Here is a 12,772-nt window from a genome sequence, read left to right on the forward strand (position 1 = left end):
AGAGTGGACAATACCCTCATGCTCTCCCAATCATCAGTGGAGTGAAACAACATTGTGCTTGCTCCCATGCTTTTTAGCATGATATTTCCAGCCATGTTGTCAAATACCTTCAATGAAGATGAACATGGAATCAAGGTCAACTACCACACTGGTAGTAAATTGAAAAGGCTACAAGCCAAAAGATTTTTTGTTTGTTTGTTTTTCCAGTCATATGAAGTTTAATTAAGATAACTGGTTTTTTAGTTTTTTCACATCTTTATAAGCTGTGGTTTGGGACATAGTGCTTTGAATGAATTGTAAATATAAAACATTAAATCAACAGAAGTATGTTCCAATGAAACCATTCACAGTTCATGCATGTTTCCGTGAATATCTGTTCATTGAGAAAAAAATACTTGTTTTCTTAGTGAACTTGATTCTTCTCTCTCAGAAAACCAAATAAATTGTTCTCCTAGCATGACAGCAGATTGTAAGATTGGCTCCAGAATTGGTACTGCAGTAGGCCCCTAAGTGTCCTAAAATGAGGAGGGCTGTTCACTAAGCACTTAGGTTATGTGTCCTCATAAGCAGCAACTGTCATAGTTTTTCTATATGTCCAACCCATGGTTTTATACTTCTGTAGCCTTGACTTTAAAGAACAAAATCATCAAAAAACAAAGATATTGCATAAACTTTATAGAGAATACTATCTGGTGCTAAAGATTTCAATGCCTCCAAAAGATGTATACTAGAGAATTTAACCAAGCATGTGAAAAGTTCTTCCCTTTCAGGCAAAATGCCATTTTTAGAGTCAATTTTAAATTTGGTTTCAAGCTTACACTGTGCAAATTCTATTCTCAGTTGAATATAATCCCCCCAAATTACCCATGTCATTCTTTGGTTTCTTTTTCATGAATGATTGTTGGGTCCACTATTTTATTTCAGTATTTCCTTCCTGCAAAGGTGTAATGTAGTAAGTTTGAAAATCCTGATTTTACTATTTAAAAACAATAGCCTTAAGAGAATCCAGATATAGGCTTTGGAGTTTCATTTGTTGGATCTTATGGTGATTGCCAGCAGTCATGAGTGCCTACCAGAGCTCTGGAATGTACTCTTAACACGGGCAGGAAGAGATGAAGATGAAAGGAATTTGAGAATGATATATCACATAGGTTGTTTGGTACTGGTTTGGTTTCATGTAAGGTGTTCCCCAGACAATTCGAATCCATATTCCATTATCCTTACTGTCTCTGAAGCTGGTATATACATTTCTTAAAGCTCTCTGAATAATTTTCTTTAAAATATCTTTAAATTCTTCTATATCAGACAGGTCAATCTCTTCACCTGGGAGTTTAGTCATTTTATAAACAATCCAATCAACCATTTGCTGGGAGATATCTTCTTTGTCACAAACTAACAAAAACCTGTACTTTTGAAGGTTTATTTTCTTCAGTTGATCTTCTGGAAGAAAGTTCCATATTCTCAGGATTTTCATTATTTTAACAACTGGGATTTTCAGACAGTCCTCCTGATAAACTCTGAAACACTCTTATCCATCGCTAAGACACTAGGCTAGAAAGAGCAGCACTTGCCTCCTGGGAAAACATAACATTCAAGGATCACTATAAACCAAAAGTGAAGGGAGTATTGGTGCATGGGTTTTTGTTTGCAGATGATTATGCACTCAGTGCAGCCTCCAAAACTGAGATGCAACAAAAATATGGATCAGTTCTCTGCTGTTTGTGTCCATTTTGTCTTAACAATTAACATCAAGAAAATGCAGATACTCCATTATTCACATATGGAACCATGAGTTACAACAAATGAAAAAGTTTTAAATACTGTGGATAAGTTCACTTATCTTGGCAGTATGCTTTCCAGGGATGTTCACATTGATAATAAGCTTGACACACACATTGCCAGAGTTAGTTCAGTGTTTGGGATCTTCAGAAGAAAAGTGGGAGAGAGTAAAGGTATTAGACTGACTACCAAACTTAACATCTTTATACCTTTATGCCAATTTCATGCCAAGAAACTTAATCACTTCTATTTTAATTGTCTTAGTAAGATTATGAAGATCACCAGGCAGGATAACATACCAGACACTTATGTCCTTTCTTGAATTAAACTGCCAAACATTCAAACAGAATCCAGAGAGTGCAACTGCGGAGACCTGACTACATCGTTTGAATTCCAAATATACATTTGCCAAAAAGACTATTTTATTAAGAACTCACACAGAGCAGGAACTCATTTGTTAGTCAGAAAAAACCATATAAGGACACTCTCGAGGTCTCTCTTATGAACTTTAGAATTGATTGTCAACATGTGAGACACTGATACAGGACAGCCCAGCACAGCAAGCCCTCATCGAAGAAGTGCTGTACTCTATGAGCAAAGCAGAATTGAAAAAGTTCAGAGGAAACATGAGATCAGAACAAAATCAGAACAAGAGGGGAAAAAAGCTCAGAAGAAACATGAGATGTGCAAAGTTAGAGAATTCACTCCAAATGTTCACATGGACAATTTGTGCCCAAGCTGAGGCAGAGTATTTATTCCAAACTCAGATTTGATCTGATTGGCCACAGTCAGCTACACTGTAACTTGACTCTAACATAGTGATGTCATTTTGGTCCTCTTTGAGAATGAAGAACAACAAGCTACATAAGGAAATCAAGAACAGTTTAAATAGTTGAAGGGATATTTATTCAGTGCTCAAGGTTAGGTTGTGCCAATGTAATAAAAATGCCAGTGTTGCTAAGGTTAATTTATACTTTTAATGCTATATCAAATGATCAAAGCAATGCTTTATATAATTTGACTAAATAATAACAAAATTAAATTGGAATAGAACATCCAGATCTCAAATTTTATTATAAAGTGGAAGTCCTTACATTGATACATTGTTAGTGGAGTTGTGAACTGATCCAACCATTCTGGAGAGCAATTTGGAACTATGCCCAAAGAGCTATAAAACTGTTCATGCTCTTTGATCCAGCAGTGTTTCTATTGGGCTTAAATCCCAAAGAGATCTTAAAGGAGGGAAAGGGACCCACATGTGCAAAAACGTTTGTGGCAGCCCTCTTTGTAGTGGCAAGAAACTGGAAACTGAGTGGATGCCCATCAATTGGAGAATGGCTGAATAAATTGTGATATATGAATGTTATGGAATATTATTGTTCTGTAAGAAACAATCAGCAGGATGATTTCAAAGAGGCCTGGATTGACTTACATGAACTGATGCTGAGTGAAATGAGCAGAACCAGGAGATGATAGTACATGGCAACAAGATTATGTGATGATCAATTCTGATGGATATGGCTCTTATTTATTTTTTTTATTTAGAATTTTTTCCACAGTATATATGCATGAGTAATTTTTAAAAATAATATTATCCCTTGTATTCATTTTTCCAAATTATCCCCCCCTCCTTCAATTCCCTCCCCCCATGACAGGTAATCCCATACATTTTACATGTGTTACAATATAACCTAGATGCAATATATGTGTGTAAATACCATTTTCTTGTTGCACGTTAAGTATTAGATTCCGAAGGTATAAGTAACAGAAGGTATAAGGTAGATAGACAGTAGTGCTAACAATTTACATTCACTTCCCAGTGTTCCTTCTCTGGGTGTAGTTATTTCTGTCCATCATTGATCAACTGGAAGTAAGTTGGATCTTCTTTATGTTGAAGAGGATATGGCTCTTATAAAAAATGAGATGATTCAGTTTAGTTCTAATGTTTGTATGATGAAGAGAGCCATCTGCACCCAGTCTGGTAACTGAGTATGGATGACAACATAGTATTTTCACTCTTTTTGTTGTTGCTTGCTTGCCTCTTATTTTCTTCCTCTTTTTTCCCTTTTTGATCTGATTTTTCTTGTGCAGCATGATATCTGTGGAAATATTTATAGAAGAATTGCACCTGTTTAATATATATTGGATTATTTGCTGTCTAGCAGAGAGGGTAAGGGTAAAGGAGGGAAAAAATTTGGAACACAAGGTTTTGTAAGGGTGAATATTGAAGATATCCATGTATATATCTATATCTATATCTATATATTTTGTTGAGGCAGTTGGGGTTAAGTGACTTGCCAGGGTCATACAGCTAGGAAGTGTTAAGTGTTTTAGGTCACATTTGAACTCAGGTCCTAAAGATTGTACATGGAAACAGCTAGGTGGCGCGCCAGCCCTGAAATCAGGAGGAAACAGACTAGAGAAGGGAGAATTGGAAACAAGGAACTAGATAGCCCAGTATTTGATAAAATGAAAAAAAATTATCTGGGAAAAAAATCCTTATTTGGTAAAAACTTCTGGGAAAATGGAAAAACAGTCTAACAGGAATTGAGCTTAGACCAACATTTTATACCCTATTCCATAGTACATTCTAAATGAACGGATATGTGTTCTTGATATTAAAGACCATACTATTAAAAATTATAAAAAAGCAAATAATATACCTCTCACAGCCATGAATAGTAAATATATATATTTTTTCTGGGTCAAAGATATAGGCAGTTTATTTTTATTTTTTTTAATACCTTTCTATTTACAAGCTATATGCATGGGTAATTTTACAGCATTGACAATTGCCAAGTCTTTTGTTCCAATTTTTCACCTCCTCCCCCAGATGGCAGGTTGACCAATACATGTTAAATATGTTAAAGTGTAAATTAAATACAATATATGTATACATGTCCAGTTTATATATATTTTTAATCAAATAAATAAAGGCAATTACCAAAGATAAAATAAATTTTGATTATATGAAACTGAAAATCATCTGCACAGACAACATTAATGCACCTAAGATAAGACAAATATGGTCAAAATATTTCTGCACCTATGAATTGTATAATTCATAGATATAAGCATTTGCTAAGCCCTTTACAAAGTATTGCAAAGTTTTTTTTTAATTCTAATAATATATCATTTTTCCAATTACATGGAATGATGGTTTTTAACATTCACTTTTACAAGATTTTGAGTTCTAATTTTTTTTCTCTTTACTTCCCTTATTTTCCCCCTTCCCAAGACAGCAAACAATCTCATATATGTTTTACATGTACAATCATCTTAAACATTTCTACATAAGGAATGTTGGGGAAGAAAAATTAGGACAAAAGGGGAAAACTATGAAAAAGGAAAAAATTAAACTAAATAGAAAAGGTGAAAAGAATATGTTTCAAACTACATTCACTTTCCATAGTTCTTTCTCTACATGCTGATGGAATTTTCCATGCAAAGTCTATTGGAACTGTTTTGGATCACTACATTGCTGAAGAGTTAGTTAAGTCTATCTTAGTTAACATCAGGAAAGGTCGGTTTCATTTGGGTGAAAAGGGCTATAGCTATAAAACTGATGGCAAGTCTTTTGGGACAAAAGTTATGTTAAACAAGTATTTTAAGTAGTATAGTCCCTTTTTTTTAAATGGAAAAAACAGGTTATCTGAAGTAAATAAGACTGCTTCTTTACTTATATTTGTAGATTGTGATGCAAACTAGTTTGAGCCAAGTTGGAGAATATTACTTTTACTACATATTCACAAAAGAATCAAATTAAAACCCTAGTCATTCTTTTGAATCTCTACTCCACTTTCTTAGTCATTTCCACCTTCCTCTAGCCTCAGAAAGCTAGTCTAAATATGATTTCAAATGCTATAGGATCCTTTTCAAACCTTCCAATCTTATATCAACTCTCCTGAGCAAGGTACTCTTGACTTACTTGAGGTGTTTCTATAATACTATATTTCTTCTAGTTCTTTTTATAGTGGGATTTTTTGTTTGTTTGTTTGTTTGCACATTTTTCCAGCCTGTTTCTTGACTTTGGAATTGTGGGTAGGGTCAGGCTCTGCTTAATTCTGTAGTGGAAGGCATAATGGTCATTGTGGAGAGTCAGAATATTCTTTGGTCTTCATTACCACATCCAGACTCCCTCATTTTTACTCAGTAACTTCTCTTTTCAAATTCTTACAATCTGAATCATCTGATTAACATTCTGTTATCTATTATCTATAATCCTTCATTCTCTTTTCTTACCAATTACCTACTTTGTTGTTCAAGAGAACAGACTCCAAAATATGAAAAAATTTTTAGAAAGAAATTACATTTGGTCATTGGATACAGGACAGCCAGCTGGAAAGGAGATGAGGCTCTTTCTCCTTCAGGCTTTAAAAGGTTTCCATTATATAGTATTTTAACAAGTTTTCTCATACAGTTTTTATATATACCCCATCTATGCAGTTGTGAAATTTTGCCTAAAGGGTAGCCTGAGATCAAGGCAAATTGAAATAGATTTGAGCAACTGTATTCCAAAACTAGTCTAGATGGGATTGCTAGAGGGCACTGTGCATAGAGTACCTGTGCATGGAGTATCTGAAGTCAAAAAAATTCATCTTCTTGAGTACAAATGTGGCCTCAGAAACTTAGTAGTTGTGTGAACCTGGGCAAGTCACTTAATCCTTTTTGCCTCAGTTTTTTTCATGTGTAAAATGAGCTGCATTAGGGAATGGCAAATCATTCCACTATTTTTGCTAACAAAACCAAATGGGGTGATGAAGCACTAGTGACTTTACTAAAATGACTGAATAACAAATTTCAGCAACAACCTCAAAGCTTGGGATGTATTCCCCTGGATCTCCTGGGTATGGTAATCCAAAACAAGAATGCATTGGGTGAATCCTGGGCCTGGGGGAAATGGAAATAACCTGGTAGCTATCTCTAGCATTCCTTTAAAGTTATTGGATCAGTGATGGAAAAATTAATAATATGAAGTTGTATTTAAACTGAAGTTGGATTTAATCTTTCCTGGAACAGTATAATAAATAATTTTCCCTTCAATTACACGTAAAAATGGTCATAGCCTCACAATTGTTTTGAGAGTTTTCTTAGCCTGTGTGTTACTTGAGAAACCAGGAAGAAATTTAGTCAGATTGAAAGGAAAATAAATTAAGTGGGCTATGGAAGACTTCTCGGGAGAGGAGTAACTTTACCTTCTTGGGGTACAGATTAGATTTTTTTATAACATCCCAGGCCCTCCTAGTGTACACAGCCAATCATCCAAATTCTGAGACATAATGGGAACAGAGAAAGTGTGTAAACCTTGGAATCATCCCCCATTGCTAAAGGGAAGATTTGTTCCAAAAGGAAAGATCCTTCTCTGTAGCTAGTCTTATCAGCATTCTCTATATTGGTAGAACATCTCTAAGACGTTGGAGGCCTCAGTCTTGGTATCATCTCAAATAAAGAGGAAGTAAGTACAAAATCTACAATTCTGTTTTTGTGGTTTCAAAAGTTGCTTTATCTGGGGAGCAGATGTTCATCCCAAACTCGCAGGTCACAGGTTCTTCTACCAGGCCCTTATCATCACTCACTGATGTTTAACTTCTTTGTTTATGAGTTCTAAATTAGTTTCTGATAATCTCTTATCATTCTATCTGTTTTGTTTGTTTTATGACTCCTAATCCTATTCATAGTCTAAACTATGACCTCTAGTCCCACTGTCCTCCTTTACTTCTTTCCTAGGATATTACTTTCTCTTTCTGTATCTACCCTTTGCTAAATCAGTTCAACTTTAGATTTAATTTAGTATTCCCACTTCCCCCTCCCCAATTTCTTAGGACCATGATTGGCACACCATAAGCATTTAATGAATGCTAACTGTCTGAATGATCCTGTTCTCAAAGTTGGAGAATCAGGAGAATCTAGTGTCATGAAAATCTACAGAAAAACATATTAAAAAGAGAGTGCTCAGCAATGTAAAAGGATACAGAGAGATGAAGAAAGAATGATTAAGAAAAAGGCATGAGATTTAGAAACTAAAAGAATTATAATAATTTGAGAGAGCAGTTTTTGTCAAAAGTCAGATCAGGATTGAATAATCCAAGGCAATTAGTAAATGATGAAATATTTGCTGATTGAGTTATTTTTTTTGTTGATTAAGGAATGGTTAGGAACTTAAGAAGTCAGGTGGAGAAACAAGGATAGTCTAGACATTAGAAAGAGCATTAGATGGAAGATGAATGGATATCCATCAATTGGAGAATGGTTGGGTAAATTATGGTATATGAAGGTTATGGAATATTATTGCACTGTAAGAAATAACCAGCAGGACGAATACATAGAGGGTTGGAAAAACTTACATCAACTGATGCTGAGTGAAATGAATAGAACCAGAAGATCTCTGTACACTTCAATGCTGTATGAAGATGTATTCTGATGGAAGTGGATATCTTCAACATAAAGAAGATCCAACTCACTTCCAGTTGATCAATGATGGACAGAAACAACTACACCCAGAGAAGGAACACTGGGAAGTGAATGTAAATTGTTAGCACTACTGTCTATCTACCCAGGTTACTTATACCTTCGGAATCTAATACTTAACATGCAACAAGAAAATGGTATTTACACACATATATTGTATCTAGGTTATACAGTAACACATGTAAAATGTATGGTATTGCCTGTCATCTAGAGGAAGGAGTAGAGGGAGGGAGGGGATAATTTGGAAAATTGATTACAAGGGATAATGTTATAAAAAATTACTCATGCATATATACTGTCAAAAATTTTTATAATAAAGTGACTTTGTTTTCAATTAAAAAAAGAAAGAGCATTAGAAGAGAAACAAAAAACAAAACTAAGAGTAATGAATTGAGAATGCAACCTTAAAAATCTAGAAAGACAATAAATCATAAAATTTCAACTAAACAGCAAATTAGAAATCGTAAAAAATCAAAGAAGAAATGAACAAAACTGAAAAAGAAAATCAACCAAAAATTTAATTGATAAAATCAGATGATTTGTATATGAAACCAATAAAATAAATAGCTTTACTGAGAGAGAAAATATTGTTTCTATGAAATATAAACAAATTTCTGGAAGGTATGAGGATAAAATCCATGTTCAGAAAATAAAGGACATTTATAATCATATAGATGAAATATGGAAAAAGATTCAGACTTTTGCTGTTTTATAGGAGATCAAAACTCTTCCCATACTGTCTTCCCTACCATCACAATATTTGTAAAACTTAAAATACTATGCTAAAATGAATTGTTTATGTAATTGCAATAAGCTAGAGTGGAAACCCCAAGGAATATAAATAGAAAGTCTGAGACAAATTGCTTTAAGCTGGGCGGGAAGTAATGATGGTGATCAGAGCAGGAAGGATAAATAACTAGGCAAAAATTTTCTCAGACAAATTGAAAATAGTCAGTTACTTTCAAATTAACACTTTCTAGCTGTTTGACCCTAGGTAAGGCACTTAACCCCAATTGCCTCTCAAAAAAAATAATAAATAAATAAAAAGGCAAAAAAAATAAAAAGAAATAAAGAAAATAGTCAGCTATTCTTGGTGCTTCTACTTCCTTTTCTCTTATTTCCCTCTGTCCTTCAGTATGGCTTGAGACTTTATCACTCATCTTAAATAGCTCTTTTATTTATTTATTTTTTCAAGGAATTACTTTAAAAAATTAATTTTATAATTATAAAAATTTTTTGACAGTACATATGCATAAGTAATTTTTAAAAATATAACATTATCCCTTGTATTCATTTTTCCAAATTTTCCCCCTCCCTCGCTCTACTCCCTCCCCCAGATGACAGGCAATCCCATACATATTAAATGTGTTACAGTATAACCTAGATACAATATATGTATGTAAATCCAATTTTCTTGTTGCACGGTAAGAATTGGATTCCGAAGATATAAATAACCTGGGTAGAAAGACAGTAGTGCTAACAGTTTACATTCAATTCCCAGTGTTCCTTCTCTGGTGGAAGTGAGTTGGATCTTCTTTATATTGAAGATATCCACTTCCATCAGAATATATCTTCATACAGTATAGTTGTTAAAGTGTATAGTGATCTTCTGGTTCTGCTCATTTCAGCATCAGTTCATGAAAGTCTCTCCAAACCTCTCCGTATTCGTCCTGCTGGTCATTTCTTACAGAGCAATAGTATTCCATAACCTTCATATACCATAATTTACCCAACCATTCTCCAATTGATGGGCATCCATTCATCTTCCAGTTTCTAGCCACTACAAAAAGAGCTGCCACAAACATTTTGGCACATACAGGTTTAATTAGCTCTTTTAAATTAGTGATGCCCTCTAGATTGCCAAATTTGATAACATAATGTCCTCTTCTCAGTCACTATTCTCTTTCACCTTTCTAAAGCATTACACATTCTAGATCACTTTTTCATCCTGAATAATCTTTCCTCTTAGGATCTTGTTGACATTTGGATTTATAATTAATTTATGAAATTACAGCGGTAATGACCATGACTGATGGTGAAAAACAGGGCTGTAATCACACTTTAATTGGAAGAGGAAGAAGTGGAGAAGGAGGAAGAGGAGAAAAACATTTCTGTTTCTTTGGTTCGAGTCATTGATGAGCAAGTTAACCCCATGCAGGCACTTAACCCTGTATACTCTTTCCCTTAGTGACCTCAAAATCGGCTTCTATGGATTCAGTTACTATTTTTAAATTTTTTTCAGTTATTATTTTTATTACAATGATTGCATCCTTGATATCACCATACATTAATCTAAAATCACACACACAGTCTCTAGTGCAATAATTGAGGATTAACATGCTGGCTTCTCTACAAATGACCTTCCTAGAATCTTTCTCTAATTTAAGGGATTATAAAGAACATGACATTTTCTTTTTTGAAGCTGGAAGTCCCAACGCTAGTGATCATAAACTCTTAATAAGTGAGCCCTTCAAGAAGGTGGGGAACATTAAGTAATCAGTTTGCACCAAAGACAGGTTTATGGTAATAAACTTTGACCCATTGGTTTCTTAGTTCTCCAACCCTATTTTGTCCTGAGCTTTGGCCCCATATTACAAATTGACTATTTGCTGTTTCAAATTAACAGTCTCTCAAAAATCCGCTTCTCTTTTGAGTTTTTCTCTTTCTGTTGAAGTCATTACCAGCCTTTCACTTTCCCAGATTGGAAATTTCAGTGTCATCCTCAAATCTCATTCTTTTACTGTCAGAACTAAGATAGTTTTCATATCTTGTCATTTCTATTTCCACTTATCTTTTATATTCCCTTTATTCCTAACATCCATCCCCTTCTTCAATCATTGCCATACTATAGGTCTTCATCATCTCTCATCTTTATCATTGCAATAACCTAACTGGTGGCTCTGCTTTAAATTTCTCCTAATTCCAATACATCCTCCACATAGCCAGTAATATGAGTTTTCTCAAGAACAAGTCTGATCTTGTAATTCCTACATTCAATGTATACTACTTTAGTGGTTCCCAATCACCTCTAATAGAAATAGAAATTCCATTTTAATTGTCTCTACAGCAGATCTCCTACTATGGAAAAGAAGTGATAAAGGTCTTTGTATTCTCAATTCTTGGTTTGAATTCGGAGTCCAGCCCTAGGGCGATCACTTGAAGTGGGTTGGTGGTTGATTGATTAAAGAACCTTTTTGTCAGTCAATTAAGCTAATCAGTGAATAAGTATTTATGGAGTTCTGCAGCACCTATTCTCAAACGCTGACTTTGGAGGCTTGGGACATTTGAAGCTCAGCATAGGGAAACCTTAGAGCTTTGCCTCAGCTTTGCCTCAGCTTTGACGACCTGCAAAAATGGACATTAAAGTTTTGGGGGGAGCGACGCCTAAGTTTCTTGAAGAAAAGGAAAGGGCTCGGAATGCTAGTAGAAATCCATCTCGCTGCCGCAAGTACCGGAATCACTGCTGCGAGTCAGCTTGCTGCTGCAATGGCTTTTTCACCTGCGTGCTTCTTCCCGGCTACTGTCCCTGTGGCTCTCTGAGAGCTGAGTGCAGACCGCAGAGACTCTGCGGAGGTCCGGACCCGGATCCTGACACGGAAGCCTTTCAGCCCTGCAGGGATCGCCGCTGCTTTCATTGCTTTGGGCCCGACCAATACGACGACGACTCCGAGGAGGATTTCTCCGATGAGGATTTCTCCGATTACAGCGTCTCCGAGGATAGTGGTTTTGAGGAAATGGACTAGGCGTCCGACCACATTTTAAGTTGAAAGGCGGGTACTCGCTGGTGGGACTCTGATTCTCTCTGAGTAGAAGTCTGCATGACAGCCTCAAAGACTGACTCCATGACTCAACCACTCAACCAAGAAAAGCAGAACCAGAATGGGAAGGGGAAGGTGAGCTTCAGAAATTGCCTCGTCCTTCCTTGTTTGGACTTTGTATTTGACTTTTTGAGGGACTTGTTCGATGGACTCTTTTCAGGGAGAAACCCCCAAGTCTTTGAAAGCAAGAGCATGGAACTCCATGTTGGTCGATGGTTAAATAAAGGTTACATTGGTGACTGAATCTCTGGTGTTTGTCTTTTGATGCGAGACCAGGTATGTGCCTCCTTGAAGGTGGCCTGGGAGGGCATTGAATGGAGCCTGGGTTTTAGCTTTGGGAAAATGCTCGCTTGCTGCATTGGTTGGTTGGAGATTGTGGATTAGAAACCTGTAGGACTCCTAAATAATCTTGGGCTAGAGAGGCTGGGGGTGAGGGATAAGGGAGGATTGGATCTAACTAGATTATTGCTTTGGAAAAAATGCTAGCCTGGAGCGGTTGATTGGAGTCTTGGGTTTTATTCCTGAAAATGTAGGAGCTGATGTAAACAGATCCCTTCAGAAGGGAGGAAAGGAGGTAGCTAAAGACAGTCTGGGAGAGTTAGGGAGATAGACCTTAAACAAGTAATGCAAAAGAGCTGCTCTTTCAGGCTTTTAGCTCATCCCTTTTTAGTTGCTTTTGTCCCTCTTCCTCTTTACCCTAGTCTTTT

The 12,772-nt window shown here is 35.7% G+C and overlaps 1 pseudogene; it reads right to left on the minus strand.

The window, feature by feature from the left end:
* Positions 1-630: 630 nt before the first annotated feature.
* On the minus strand, positions 631-1,536 carry LOC141551061 (centromere protein N pseudogene; annotated as a pseudogene).
* Between the last annotated feature and the right edge of the window lie 11,236 nt (positions 1,537-12,772).

This window comes from Sminthopsis crassicaudata, chromosome 1, assembly GCF_048593235.1.
Source record: "Sminthopsis crassicaudata isolate SCR6 chromosome 1, ASM4859323v1, whole genome shotgun sequence".
NCBI lineage: Eukaryota > Metazoa > Chordata > Mammalia > Dasyuromorphia > Dasyuridae > Sminthopsis > Sminthopsis crassicaudata.